The sequence below is a fragment of the Primulina huaijiensis genome, chromosome 6 (genome assembly GCF_012295235.1).
Source record: "Primulina huaijiensis isolate GDHJ02 chromosome 6, ASM1229523v2, whole genome shotgun sequence".
NCBI lineage: Eukaryota > Viridiplantae > Streptophyta > Magnoliopsida > Lamiales > Gesneriaceae > Primulina > Primulina huaijiensis.
Window position 1 is genome coordinate 18,221,721 of NC_133311.1, and position 13,886 is coordinate 18,235,606.

General features: G+C 33.2%; 1 pseudogene; it reads left to right on the forward strand.

Annotated features, from left to right (window-relative positions):
* The first annotated feature begins 1,192 nt into the window (after positions 1 to 1,192).
* On the forward strand, positions 1,193 to 13,676 carry LOC140979152 (uncharacterized aarF domain-containing protein kinase At1g71810, chloroplastic-like; annotated as a pseudogene).
* The last annotated feature ends 210 nt before the right edge of the window (positions 13,677 to 13,886 follow it).

Consider the following 13,886-nt stretch of genomic DNA (forward strand, 5'->3'; position numbering starts at 1 on the left):
GGGCTTCCAATGGGCCGGATAATTTATGTCGATGCATGGCTAACTTCGGCCTCTTTTTGAGGCCCATATATTTAATTAACTTGAACTAAAATCTTCATAAATTAATATCCATGTCAAAAAAATTTTTGTCCCCACTGCCAGATTGCTAAGTCAATGATTTCGAAAAATTAACAAAATAATTATTTTTTGGGACCCTCTGAAGCTGAGGGTTTATTCACGGGTTTTCAAAAATCTATCACATGCATCAAAAAGAAAAAAAAATAAATTAGGTGGTTGCCGGTGATTTTAACCCACAAATTGTATGAATTCCTTTGAATTATGTCATCATATTCATTGGTCTCCAGTGACATTGAGATCAAGTTCATTATTGTTCTGAACAAGACGAACTTTGAATTCTTACGCCACGTTCGATGGACTTCAAAAAAACTACTTCCCAACTTTGAATTCTTTCACCACATTAGATGGACTCCATATATATTTTTTACAACAAGGGTGGAGAGTTGAACAAAACTCGTTTCCGGCCGGGCACAAAACTGAGTTATTATCAGATATGAGTTCTGTTAAAAATGCACACCATGTTATGTATAAACATTACACTAAGAGTAACAGTAAAAGATGTAATGAAATAAAGTAAATTTTCAGATAGATTATACTTATTTTGATTTGGATTTGACAAATTCCAATGGATGTATTCATTTTTCTTATTATTTAGATATAAGTTTGAGTAATTTTTTTTTTCAAAATTCTCTAAATATTAATCTTTAAACTGATTCTATCATAATTTGATTGAACTGTAAATAGAAATCAGAGTGACAGATTTGATACACCAGAGAAGTGGGAGCTCGGCCAGTCCTTTTTCTGCTTGGCCCATAGTGCAGGTCGGCCCAAAGATCCACAAGTCAGTCCCAGGCCCGACTTTCAGGTAATTCAGATGGCCATCTTCTCCGTGTTTTTCTGTCTAATTTGAGCGTTCGAGGGGGATTAGTCGAAAAAACCTTCCGATACCTTTCGCACGTTTTTGCACCGCACCCTTCGAGATGACAGGTATCACGGCTTTTAGTATCTTTTCGTAGACTTGAAGTCTATAAAAGCTACTTTTCAGTTTTGGTTAAAAAATTTGAAATCGAAATCGGTAACAATATGTCATCTTTTCCCAACAATTAGTAGCAGAAACCGAAATGGCAGCTTTGGAATGTCTGTCAAGTTCACTGAAGAGGATAGGTTTACTTTTCTGTCCTCTCTTTCCCGTGAACTTCTTTTTTTTTTTTTCAGTGTGTTTAGTAGTTGACGGTTGTGCCAGGATTAAGCTTTAGGTTTGTTACTGGGAGCTTCAAGATGGCACCCTTTTAGAGTTCTGAAATTTAAATTAGAAATTACTTTATCAATCTTCTCTATTCACTGTGACTCTTCTTTCATGTTTCATTTGTTTCTAACGAAGCAGCCATATAGGGTTATTTCACGATGGTTTAACGCTTTTGCTGTTCAGCTTCTAAGTTTTTTTTTTGCTGTTATTTTGTTGTTCGAAGAAATTATTTTCATCTGTGTTGAGTGGGTTTTCAGGAGAGCTGTTTATGCGATTAGACCTATATAGTAGCCTCTTCAGAGTATAATAGCAAATAAAATTTACTTAGTGAAAAAAAAATTTTGGTTGCACGATTCAAATGTAGGTTTGGGACTTGTACATCCGTCAATGGATCAGATTCTTCCAAGAAAGCAGAGGAGCTGCAGAGGAAGGCTAGGGCTGAGAGGTTTGTCTTTTCTTATTTGATGTTCATATTTCTTGGGTCATTCTGTTAAAATTGTATTTTGTGTTTCCCTAGATTTGGGGTTGTGCCACCTGTCTCCGCTGATGAGGAAGCAAAGAAGAAGCTTGACTTGCTAGGTTTGGTCCATTTCCAAGCCTGATTCGGCGGAGGAAGATTAAAAGAAATCTTGGGCAATCAGGTTCTTGTCATTCCACTCATGGCTCCTTTCTTGTGTCAATAAAACAGAGTTTAGAATAAATATGTGATGGTTTAGACCACCTCTATTCCACAGGTTTTGTAAACAATCCAGTTCATTGTCAAAAGAAAAGGGTGAAAAGGACACCGAGGAGGTAATTTAAAGTATAATATGCAACCTAATCAAGAGCCATGTATAATTTCATGTCTTTATGTGCTTTGCTGCGTTCTTGAATCTTGATTAGTCTCGAGGGTGCTGCCAGCTAGGTAGGGTTGATGGCCTTCCGTGTTTTGAACACATTCCAAACAGCTCCTGCACAATGCCCTGCAGTTGCATGTGCATCCTCTGTTGCCTCACCAGCACTCTCTCCAAACCTGCATGTTCATCATAGATAAATCAAAACACCATGCAAAAAAAATGTGTAACTTCACCGTCAAATCTAGGGGCAGATCTGTAGAACCAAGAGGGTGGTTGAAATATGTTGATAGGAGAGGGGTCACCTAGAATCTCTCTGAGTTCGACCTGAGTAGGGGTGTCAATTCAAGTGGGTTGAGTTGGGTCGGGTTGAGCAATAGTACTATTCAAAAATTACTCGACCGGAACCGACCCGAACCCAAGCCCACCCGAAAACTCTCAACCCGAACACGAACCCAAGCAAACCCGAAAATTAATCTGATTTTGAATTTTTTTTAATTTTTTAAAAGAAATTCAAAAAATTCAAAAAAAATATATTTTAATTTAAACATATAGTAACAAAATCTTCTCTCATATATATGATTTAAATTTGAAAGTTTAATTGTAGAAAATAAAGTATATTTACTAAATCAAATAAATAATTGTTTAAAAAATAAAAAATGTTCAAAATAAATATTAAATTATGAAAATTAATGATATAAATATACAATAAATATTTTTTTCAGACATACAATATATAAAAAATGTAGGCAATATTTATTAATTATTTTTGTTAAAAAAAATTAAAATTTTTGGGTCAATCCTTGTTGACCCGAACCCAGTCCAACCCGATGATTTTTTCGGGTCCGCTATCGGGTCCGACCCGAACCCAAAAACCCCAAACCTAAATCTGATTTTTTCGGGTTGAACCGTGTCGGTTTGGTGGGTCGTGTCTGAATTTGAAACCCCTAGGCCTGAGCCTCAGCTGCCTTTGCTTTGTCAGAAATATTCTCTATACGACAACTCTTACATATAATATTACAAACATCTCTAGCTTAAGTCATAATCTGCACTTGCTAATTGCCATATAGATTTATATTTTGGGCCTAAAGATCTAGCAAGTTAGATTCTGTAAATCTTTTATGTCAATCACTTATTTTCACGCCTACCGATGACATAGATCTCTTCCAGTGAGGAAGAAATTTCAGATCTAATTACAAAATATAATTGCATTACTAATTTTTAAAAAATTATAAATTCATTTTATTTCATTTTTTTTATTACGATAATGACTTTTTTTTCATACTTAACATTGATAGAATTTGTTTCCCATTTTTTTATTTCTTTAACATTTGTACTTGAACAGATTAATTTTGATTAATACCTTTAAAACTAGCTATATATGTTGTTAACTATGTCAATTAAATTAAAAGAAATCGACGATTGTTTTATTTTGGTTTAGATTTAATTATTTTTATGCATTTAACAATAAATAAAGTGTAAAAAAATACTACTTTAAAAAAAAGTGTAAAAAAATACATATACAAATGTAGACGCGTGTTTCATTGCTTGAAAAAAAAAAAGAAACGGTAATACGTTGCACTGTATGTCTGGGTAAACACCTCTAGAATTGAGGTGACCATACCTAGTAATAACAAAGAAGGTATCTCTGCTGTGGGCATTCCCACAGCAACTGTGGAGTAAAACGTAACTCCACGCAAAATCAAAATTTTTTTTTTTGGTTTTTTTAATATTTTTATATATTTTTTATTTGGGGTCCGTGATAGTAACGAACCATGCCTGTATTTCTTGTATTCAGTTTTAACGACTGGCAAAAGAGGCCACGATAGGTTCACGAGCCATGCATGTACTGAATGTGATGTCCTTAAAATCCTTAGGTTAAATTAGCATTTTTTTATTTGTGAAACTGAGAATATATAATTTTATTGTAAAAGAATTTACATATGGGGGTTTATAAATTTGATTACTTGGAGAAAATCAAGATAGAATATTTGCTCATTTTAGAGATAATAATAATAATTAAAATATTGTAAAATAAAATTGTAATATTTGGAAATGAAAAGCAGGTAATTAGGTAATTTCGAGTCACGAAAGACCAAATCAAAATTTGACAACTATAGACAAACTCCCACAACAAGAAAACCCTCACCCAAGTGGGAATATAATATAAAAGTATTGGAGTTTATATAAAATGTAGTTAGGAGAAATATATAAATGGTATTTTGTTTTTCATAAATGATATAAAATAGTGATCATCCATTTAATTCTCTCTATTGCTTTCGGATTACACTAAATCTTATTTTGATAATGTTATTTATATAACTATTTAAATTTAAAGTTAGCATTCTTTTTACATTTATTTAATAAATATAATAAATTAAAATTAATAATTGGGACCGATACCACCTAAAAAATATATCGGGAAGGTAACATAATCCGCTTTTTGTCTGCAGTACTCCAAATAATAAAGAAAGAATCTGGCTCGCAGCTTTACGCACCATGAATATTGATTGGCTCAAACATCTCTTTATTGCATATTTGTTATTAACTTACTTTCTTACACTTGAAAGGGGAAACAAAGCAAGGACTAGCCAATATCAATTAAAGGCACGAAAGTTGGAAACTGGAATCAGTTGTTTGTACGAGTTTTAAAAGGAGATTTGTTTACTAATAAAGGAAGTGAGCTCCATTCTGTATCTTTCCTCCAATTTAATTTCCTCAACCGCTCTCCATTTTTATTTTGTTGGATCAAATATATATACATTACATGTTTCCAAAGGGTTGAGAGTTTTTTTGAAACAACTAATTAAGGGTTGAGAGCTACGTACGTTAAGTAGTGAAGGTTCGAGTGATTTGTTTTGTTTAGGGAGGATTGGAGCCATCTTCTCCGGCAAGTTTCTACGTCTCGCTATTGTCTTTCTGATACTGATTCATGCTTACTCTCTTATATTTACATAGAAAAACTCTTTCAAATAGTGTTTGTTGATTATTCATATTTTTTTTGTGTTAATAAAAGATACGTATTTGGTTGGATTATTTCCTTTTGGAATATAGTATATATTAAAAAACAAAGATATTTGTTCAATATCAATATCCAAGCAAAACTATAGTCTGATTTTTCAAGAAAATGACTGCTACTTATTTTACTAAATTTGGTGATGTTCTTATACCAAATTGCAAAGAGCAATAACATTTTATATATATCAACGACACAATATAATATAATTAGTCAATAAAATTATATTTTACAAATATATTCTTCTTGCAAGTGTTTCTGTTCCCGCACAGGCAATTTCTCCACCACTACCGTTGTTTACTTTTTGTAGGTAAAAATCTTAATTTTTATGAAGCACATCTGTTGTGTAGAATTACCAATTTTTGGGATAAATATGTGTCTTTCCACAATTATTTTCTTCTTTTTACACATTATTTTATGCTGGAACTCGAATACCTATTTATATATACTATTTGTTTTGATTCAACAAGAACACGAGATATGTAAATTTCAAGGGTGCGGAGATACCAATTTTTTGGGATATAGACACATTTTTCTTATCTCAAAAAATATATCAATACCCCAGATAAAACAATACATTGAGAAAGCACTTCGAAACTTAGGATACAATGGACCAATATTCATTTGTGAATATGTTAAAAATAACAAAGTTTCCGAAAAAATCATCGATCAACTAAAATTATGTGGCATGACGATAACTGAAATCGATAATGGTATAACGATTTTGATTTGGAGATATATTTTTCTTTTTAATCTATTCTTTTTAATATTATTATTATATTTTGTATTTCATTTTTTGTGAATTTGCGTCCATTTTAATATTATTTCTGCATTTTATTTCTTGATAATTTACTTGCAATTTAGTATTGTTTGTGTTATTTCATTATGTAAGAAATATAACGTAGAAAAGAGGATGATTGTTGATATATCAGCATGGTCGGTTGATGAGAATATGCACAGAAAGAAATCCCAATTGATGAGGATACATTTTCATAAAATGGACACAAATTGAAAATCAGTGCATCAAATGTATAAGTAAAACAATAATTTAATAAATAATTGATATCATCGGAGAGTAAGTACATGAGTCAAATAAAATTCATGATATAATATGATATACCATATATGTCTATTGATTAATAATTTTTTTAATATCCTAACTAAAACTCTGGTTCCGACTCTAGCTACAACTACGGCAGCGGCGCATCCCCATTTAGTAGGCTCTCGAATACCCAAATTTTACCTGCAGCACATGTAAAGGGGGTGAACCAACTGACAATGTTTTAGGATGTGTCAATAAGATGTTGAACTTCTTCATCTTCAGCCTATGTAATATAGAGGCAAATTCATCATTATCCGAAATCAGCATGCAGTTTCCAGGAATTTGCTACCTATTCTCACCAACCCACCATGCTGGTATATCAATGATCATCCTCTTTTCTACGGTATATTTCTTACCTAACCAAATAATACTAAATTGAAAGTAAATTAACTAGAAATAAAATGCATAAATAATATTAAAATGAATGTAAATTCACAAGAAATGAAATAAAACATATAATAATAATATTAAATTTACAAGAAAAATGTATCCCTAAATCAAAATCTTTGACCATTATCGATTTATGTTATTGTCATGTCGCATAATTTTAGTTGACCAATGACTTTTTCGGAAACTTTGTTATTTTTAGCATATCCACAAATGAATATTGGTTTATTGTATCCTAAGCTTCCCATTGCCTTCTCTATGTTTTGTTTTATCTAGGGTATTGATATGTTTTTTGCGATCGGACAAGTGTCCATATCCCAAAAAATTGGTATTTTCGCATCCTTTAAATTTACATGTCCCATGTTCCTGTTGAATCAAAACAAATAGTATATAAAAATAGGTATTCGAGTTCGAGCATGAATAATGTGTTAAAAGAAGAAAATAATTGTGGAAAGAGACATACTTATCCCAAAAATGTGTATTTCCTACAAAACATATGTGATTCATAAAACATAAAATTTTTACCTACAAAAAGTGAACAACGGTTGTGGTGGAGAAATTGTCGGCTGTGCGGGTTCTCTGAAAAAAATGGAACAAAAATAATGTTTTCGCATGAAAACGTGAACAAAAACACTTGCAAGAAGAATATATTTGTAAAATACAATTTTATTTGACTTATTATATTATATTGTGTCGTTGGTATATAAAAGTGTTATTGCTCTTTGCAATTTGGCATAAGAACACCACCAAATTTAGTAAATTAAGTATTAATCATTTTTTTTTGAAAAATCAGGCAACAGATTTGCCTTGGGATATTGATACCAAACAAATGNTTTGAGAATTTAAGGATTCTAGCCCATTTCAAATCCATATTCTTAAAAATAGCCTTATCTATCAAATAGTTTATAATATGGCCTTCCATAATTTTAAAATCCTAAAATACATTTTTTAAGCATTTTTTTCATATTAATTTCATTATTCCAACTTCATAAATTAAACCTTCGATGTGCAATCTTTTCTAAATAATATTGTTTTTATTCAATTTATAATATTAGGATCGGTTATATGTTTAGATATAGTGAATAAATATTTTAAAATTAATTCGATTACAACTTGAGGTGGACTAAATAGTAGTTAGTCTTTTATGAATTTTTCTTAATCGGCTCGACCACAATAGATGACTAAGGTGCGGAAGAGGTCCGGTTAGACTAGATGAACATGTAGATAGATATTCTGGAACTTCAAAGGCAAACTTCTTCTACGTATCTTCTTTTTCCACTTATAAAGGAATGCACTAAAAAAATTTGAATTATACTACTCTCATACAAACTCACTTCAATCTAAGACTTATCACACGTATTAAACTGGATTCTTAGTATCTGAAACAACAAAAAATATGTTGAATCCTCACTCCAAACAGAAATACAAAGCAACTCTTATAGCTTGAACAACTAGAGTCGATAAGGTAGCATTGAATGATCCTAAAATGATCAGATGTAGAAAATCAGCTAGTGCTAGGTTAGATGATGAAAGCTTTGAGTAATCAAAATTTTTGCAGATTGTGAATGCTTATGATAAATCGGTCTTGGTAACATTCTTCACTCTTGAATCTGCATATTTATACTGGAGCTTTTTCAACGGTGAAATCCTTTCCTACGATCAATTGTATTAGGATACAACATTAAAGCAAGTTGTCTTTTGTCTCATTTCTCTTTATAATACGCCATAATAATTGCATCTTGATTTGAGTCCAAATGAAGTAATAAACGGCTTATGGAAAGTTGATTCATTATAGAGAAATATCATGCAAATATCGCCAACTGAAGATGTCAGGTTTTTTTAATTGAATTTTCCAATGATCTTCTCAAAATTCGAGCATGATGTGTGGTTTTACATGCTCGCCGGTTGGACTTAACAAGGCAACTAGAGTTTCAATTTGTAGAGCGGTTGGACTTCTCAAATAGATATCATGAAGATCCAACTTGTATCTTGGGTGAAAAGATGTTCGGCTTGCTTCGTGGTATCCAACTAGAGGTCTACAAATACAAATAAATAGCAGCTAGATCCGGAAATAGCTCGACACTGTTTATTATCACCAAAACAAAGACATTTTCAATAGAGCAATTTTTTTCTTTTTGGTGATGACAAAACTAAGCTGTCAATCAGAGAAATACAAGTAAATAAGATAAAACATTGAAACAGAAAAATGCATTTCATTGAGAGAATGAAATTACATTGTTGTAGAGATCTATCTACAAGAAATATAAAAAAAATATTAATACATGTACAAGAAAGCAAGAAATCCTATCTACAAGTTTTATGTTGAGAATGAGATGGTTTATACGGACCACTGTCTCTACCACTACCACTTCCATCAACGCCACCAGCACCAACACCTCTATCACCTCCTCTTTTTTAGTGTTCCTGAACCTTATTTCTTCTCGCTTCCTCTTATTTTTGTCTCAACTTTTCTTCCCTTTTACGTTGTTCTTTCCTTTTTTTGATATCACTACACTGAATGTAGTCGAAAATTTCTCGGATTTGGCCGCCAAGGGTACTTTGTGCATTGTCTATGCTGGCCTCAAGAGAGCTTCGAGCAAATGATATCTGGCCGGTTAGAACAATGTCAAATCGATTTGTATAGCGCCTCACTGTCTCAATCTGTTTAAAGTTGTGAGCAACTGAGGCAGAGAGAGATGAGATCTACTTTAGCATTTGACTATTAAAATCGGCAAGATAAGAAGTGGAATCATTCTGTTGGTTCTTGAAGCTATCCATTTTATTGTTAAAAGATTCCACCTGAGAAAAGATGTAGAAGTATGCAGTGTCTTTTTTCTCTATTTCCTCAAGATCGTAAGAGGTATCAACCTCAAAAAAGATCGAGGCTCTGGCTGGTATTGTTGGGAATCAAGATGGGCAACAACAATGATCGTAGTGTTGGATGGGATGAAAGGCGAATCTTTGTGTCCAATAGATTGATATCCTCAGCCTCTGCAGACAATGGATTGGAAGAACTTGCAACAAAGGTGCTGATACGAGTTATTTTATCTTTTGTAAGAATGTGGACATCAGCTTCCATATCTGCATATCAGCTTCCATATCTGCATCTTGCTCATTCTTCAATTTATTTATTTATTTTTTTGGGGAGCTTACTGATTTCATCTCGATGTTCTGATATGAAGAGATGATTAGTTCACCGCTTTATGTGCTTTGAATCATTTCTTGGTCGGCTGATACTTTTAGGGGCATAAGACCTTTATGGTAACCTAGAAAGATAAATTTTGTTTATAAAGTCAAGCAAAATCAGCAATAATTTACACACACTGAAATAATAGCTAAATTTACCAAAGAGTTATGGGTGTAGGATGTGTAGCAGGATTCTGCTCATTAAGAAGTATCGATGAATCATGGATATTGGAATATCAGTTGTTCCTTTGTCTGCCATTATTCTTAATTAGTAATTCGGTAATGTATTTTATATTTCTTTGGGGATTGATAAATGTTTTTAGGTTTACTATTTAGCTGGATGGAACAAATAAAAATTTAAGATGATGATATTGAAGATGAAAATTCTATCGATTTCATTATGTCATATAACACCAGCATTGAGTTAGGTTGTCCATTTATGTGCTTCAATTCCTTTGATTTTGCTTGATTCGACAGGTGAGACATATGTTTGAGGAAATTGACTACATCTTGGAGGGTCAAAATGCCGAACGCTTCGCTGATCTCTATGCTTTTTACCACCGTACGTTCTTCTAAAGCTTAGACAATTCCATCTCTTTTTTCCTACTCTGTGGGAGCTTGTTTAACACACTGCATGCAGAAATTATATTAGATGCTTCGTATTCCTCTCTGCATGTTATAAGATGTTAAATCTGTTTCTGAAAGCTGGTAATCTGTTTCTCATGGTGAAAGTAGATTAGTAAACATATTCTGTGGGTAAATAACTTCAGATTTGTGTATGAACTTAACAACCTATTGGCTCGTGTACAAAGTATTAAAGCTTTTTTTTTGGATTTTCAGAATTTACTATGTAAAAGAATTTGGTGAAAAATTTCCTTCTCTCCCTGTCATATATGCTAATCAATTATTTTTTTCGGTTTTACTGGTTTTTAGCTAGGAATAGAACTGTCCTCTCAAACTTCAGTATTTCCTTTCTGAAATACACCTCCTGTTGTATGGCATTCATCAGTATAACCTTCAGCTTAAATGTTATTGTCAACCACCAGGTAATGACAAAACTAATTCAAAAGATAACATGGCATATAAGAAAGCAAGTGGTATAAAAGTGCCCAAAATATATTGGAATTTAACCCTCAAATCTGTGCTTACCATGGAATGGATTGATGGGATCAAGCTTACGGATGAAAATCATCTGAGAGAGGCCTGTTTAAATCGAAAGCAACTAATACATGAGGTAAAGTTGCTAAGGTCTTGATGAGCTCTCTGCATTCTTGTACTTATTAATTTGTTTTATGTTTTTCATTAGCTTTTAGTCGGCTGGTTCTTTGCTATTTTAAAGGTCCTATGTGTTATTATGTCTCCAGTTTCATGTGGTGTCGAATACTTCTAGCAGTTGGTGTATGTATACTAATTTTTAACCCTTGATTACAACGTTTAGGGTTTGTATTGCTCTTTGATGCAATTGCTTGAGGTGGGATTTTTTCATGCTGATCCTCATCCTGGAAATCTTGTAGCCACCGTGGATGGGTCCCTTACTTATTTTGATTTTGGTATGGTGGGTGATATTCCACGCCACTATCGTGTGGGACTCATTAAAGTGGTAAGAACAATTGGTGTCCTCTTTCCCATGAAAATATTATCATATGTTTGACTTATTTGGAATGGGTGCTTGTGTCAGCTTGTGCACTTTGTCAATCGTGACTCTTTGGGGTTGACAAATGATTTTTTTTCTCTAGGATTTTTACCTGAAGGGGTTGATATACAATCGGTCTCAGATGCTTTGCAAGCATCTTTTGGTGATGAAACAAGACTATCCCAAGATTTTCAGGTTAGCAACTCCAATTGCTTGAAGGATGGTAATAGTATGATATGAAACTAATATGCAGAATTGTTGATCATATTTTTTTTTGTTTCCTCGCTCATTAGTTCATAGTGCCTCTCAATATTATTCTATTATCTGTTAAAGTTTAATCTTCCTTGGACTCAGGGAATAATGAATCAACTGTACGATATCATGTATGAATTCAATTTCTCTCTTCCTCTGGACTATGCCCTTGTGATAAGAGCCTTGGGATCTCTTGAAGGAACTGCAAAAATCTTGGATCCTGATTTTAAAGTTGTAGGGAGTGCATATCCGTTCGTTATTGGTAGGTTGTTGGTCGACCCAAGTCCAGATATGAGAAAAATATTGGGTCAGCTCCACATCCGTAATGATGGCTCTGTAAGATGGAATCGGCTAGAAAAATTGGTGATTTCTCTATTTTTATGATGTGATCTCGCACTTCTCTTGTCAGCATATCCTTTCTGTGAACAATTTTTATTTGTCTTGTCTTTTTTAGATAGTAGCAATATCAGAACAAGCTTCCCAAGTCAATGAGACATCAAAACCCCAGGAAACTTCAAGTTCATTAGGATGGAATTCATTTGACATTTGTGCTGTAGTAGCTGCGACTGAGGATCTTTTCCAATTTATTTTGTCCAAAAAAAGGCTCGAGGGTACAGGTTTTTCTTATTAGGTATATCCTCAAGGCAGCTGATACATTTCTTGTGGATGAAGTAGTTTCTTGTCTTTCCAACCAAAAAATTCAAGTTGAAAAAACAGAATCAGAGGTCTGTCTCTATTTTTGAGATCTTTTGAATATAATATATATGAAGCTGGTTTATGTTCGAGGTTCTAGATATTCTTTAAATTCTACATTTACATATTTTTCTGAAGAATGATTCGGTAATTTTGTTGCAGTTATAGATTTAGAATATATTTTTGGAATGGATTAATGTGTCGATCGTTTTGTTTTTGGAGTTACTTGGAAAATCCTTTGTTAGCTTATTGTTTATAATGGAAGAGAATATATGGAACCTGCATCATATTATCATTTATTTTTATTTTGGGAGGGGAAAATTATGAAAACAAAACCAAACAGATTGTAAATCCTATGGCTTATGTTAGCTCAATAAGCTGTTTATTGTCTTTTGCTTGAACCTACATCATGCCAATTTACCACTTAGCTGTGGTGGATATTTACCAGCATAGGTGTTTGTCAACAAAATCGTGTTCCACTTCGCGTTCCATCCATGTAGAGAGAGTGGACCATGTCCTTCACAAAATATGTTGTACACTAGTTATTTGGCTAGCTGAATTATCATAGGTGACAACATGCCTGATTCGTAATTGGGTTTGTCCTTGCCGCATAAACATGTTGAATTCATGAAAACACACAACCTGGACACTTTTAGGCCCACAATGTCTGTCTTATTGAAACCAGGAAACGTCTCTCAAGTATGGGTATCCTAAGATTCAGGAAACTTACACTACAATTGGTAGTGTTTTTTGTTTCCCTGGATGTGTTCCTCATATCCATCTCTCCGGAGGATGACATGCAAATCCTGTTTACTCACCAATTTCGCATACCCTGTTGTATTTCTCAGCCGTTTATAACTTTTGGTTACTTGTATGTCTGGTTCTCTCTTTCAATTCACAGGGTCGCAAAATGCTACTGAGAGTGGTTACTGGGTTTCAATCTCTAAGAAATGCAGTGAAGTTGGCTCCAGATGCGAGGACGGCTATGGGCATACGCCTTGCGTTGAAACCGGAGTTTCAAAGATTTGCATTTGATATCGTATCGGCATTATCATCACATTCTTGCCGCAAACTGCTAGAAGCATTATGGATATGTATGTCAAGAATTATTCGTAAGTCAGTGAACTGAAGGATGGTCCTCCAAATTTATGATATAAAGCTTTTTCTCTTCTTTTGCGTTATTCTACTATTATTTGCTGCGAGTTAGTCTAGCTAAACCCTGTATTTTCGGTCCAAAATAAATTCGCCAACAAAGGCTTAAAAGGTACGGCATTGCTCTCTGTGTCATCACAAATTACATTGTTACATATAAAAACTTTTAAATTTTAAAACCAAAAATTCTAAATTCATAATTCACGGTATGGAAACCAAAAGAACACCTGTAAAATATGATGTACGTTCATGAATTATTAAAGAATTTAATATATAATCGTGATCTTGAATTATTAAACAATTTAGTATGTCTCATGGATTTTATATAT